Source organism: Athene noctua, unplaced genomic scaffold, assembly GCF_965140245.1.
Source record: "Athene noctua unplaced genomic scaffold, bAthNoc1.hap1.1 HAP1_HAP1_scaffold_125, whole genome shotgun sequence".
Taxonomy (NCBI): domain Eukaryota; kingdom Metazoa; phylum Chordata; class Aves; order Strigiformes; family Strigidae; genus Athene; species Athene noctua.
The window spans coordinates 377501-379472 of NW_027437602.1; positions in this window are offsets into that span (position 1 = coordinate 377501).

Consider the following 1972-nt stretch of genomic DNA (forward strand, 5'->3'; position numbering starts at 1 on the left):
CCGGCCCGGGCTGCGGATCGCGGGCGATCGCAGCCGGCAGGCACGCGCCCACCACCCAACGGAAGGGAAGGGGCGGGGGGGGAGACGACCGAGCGCTCGCTCTTCCCCCCCCTCCCCACTGCCGCGGGAGCACCGGACGTGCTAGAGGAGACAGCGACCCGCCGAGGCGGGCGCGACCCCGCGGACCGAGGCCCCTGCCGGGGCGGCTCGCTCTGCAGCAGGCGGAAGGGCGGCACGGAGAGCCCTACACGGCGGCGGCGCCAGCGCCGGAGGGGGACGCCCCCCTGCCGCCCGCGGCACGCCTCCAGGCCCGCCCGGGCAGACGCGGCCCGGACACGCTTTTCTTCCCTCGCTTTGGCCCGGTTTCTTTCGCGGCTCGACCGCCCTCGCCGCCCAGCGCTGCTTGCGGCCGGCACCCACGGGCACCCGGACCGAGGTCGGCACCGGCGCCTCGGCGTGGTTTAGGACACCTGGTGGCTCGCGGGGCCACGCGGCTGTCACACAGCCTGGTTCGGTAAGGAAGGCCCAGGAAACCCCCCCCCCGCGCCGAGCGGCAGCAGGACAGGGTGAGGTGACACGGGGGAGGCACGCGCCTCGCCGCCGTCGCCACGGCCCCCTTCTCGCTCGGGGGGGGGAAGAGACTAGGACGATACCTCGCTCACAGCGGGGAAGCGAATTGGAAAGGAGACCGCCCTGCCTGAACACCGGACGCCACCGCGGCTCCCTATTACGGGGAGTACAGCAGAGCCGGCCCGCCGGGGGCCCTTTCCGACGCGACCCCAAGTGCCTCATCGATCAGCGAAGGCCACAACGGCCACGGGTCCTGGGACAGCGACAGCCACCGCGCGCCTGCCCTCGGCCACCCGCAAGCGGGCGGGCGGACGACGCGGGGCTCTGCGTGCGAGCGAGCAGGGGCGACATCCGTGACAGGTGCTCCGGCGGCTTCAACACCGGCAGAGCCGGCTCGCCGCGAAGCCTGTCCGACGTGCCCGAGGCCAGCCTCAGTAGGCTACGCCTCCGTACCGGTACCAGTCGAGGGGGTGGGGGACCGGGTGCGCGGGATGTGCCCCGCCACCGCCGCCACCCACCCGCCACGCACAAGGATTCCCTTCAGCCGACTCGGCTGGACCGGGGTAAAGCCGCGACAGGCTCGACTCCGCCGGTCTTCCAGCGTTCAAGTGCCGGCGGCCGCCGCCGGCCACCGGCCTTTGCCCAACAAACGCAGGGAACAGGTTACCCCGGAGGGAAAAAGCCAGGTGTGGAACAGCTCAGGCGGGGGGCCGGGGGAAAGCCGCTGAAGGCTCAGGACACCCCGCCGGCCATCTGCATCCGGCTGCCGGACACCACCACCGGCCAAAAACAAAAAAACGTGCTGTACCCGCATCGCGGGCTCCGGCTTAGGGCCAGAGAGCAAAGGAACCGAGGCGCCGACCAACCTCGCTCACAGCACCGTGCAGACCTCCCCTTCACTGAGCCCGGCTGGTACAAACCAGGACGCCAGGAGCAGACCGGACACCGCAGGCCGCCCCACGTATGGCATCTGCACCAGGAAAAAAAGAAAGCGGAAAAGAGGACCGAGGCGCCGCCGCCTCGCCTTACCATCATCCGGCTTCTCAGGGGACCAGAGTGGTGGGGGGGGGTAGCCGCTGAAGGCTCGAGACACCCCACCACGGCCATCTGCACCCGGCTGCCAGCCAACACCGGCGGCCAAAAACGTACCGTGCTGTGCCCATGTCACGGGCTCCGGCTTAGGGCCGAGAGAGCAAAGGACCCGAGGAGTCGACTAGCCTTCGCTCACAGCACCGTGCAGACCTCCCTTCACCGAGCCCGGCCGGTAGAAACCAGGGACGCCGAGAGCCGGCCGGACACCACAGGCCGCCCCGCACGTATGGCATACGATACCGGCAACGAAAGGAGTAAACCAAGAACCAGGGAGGCGCCGCCGCCTCTCGCCTTACCATCGTCGGGCTCT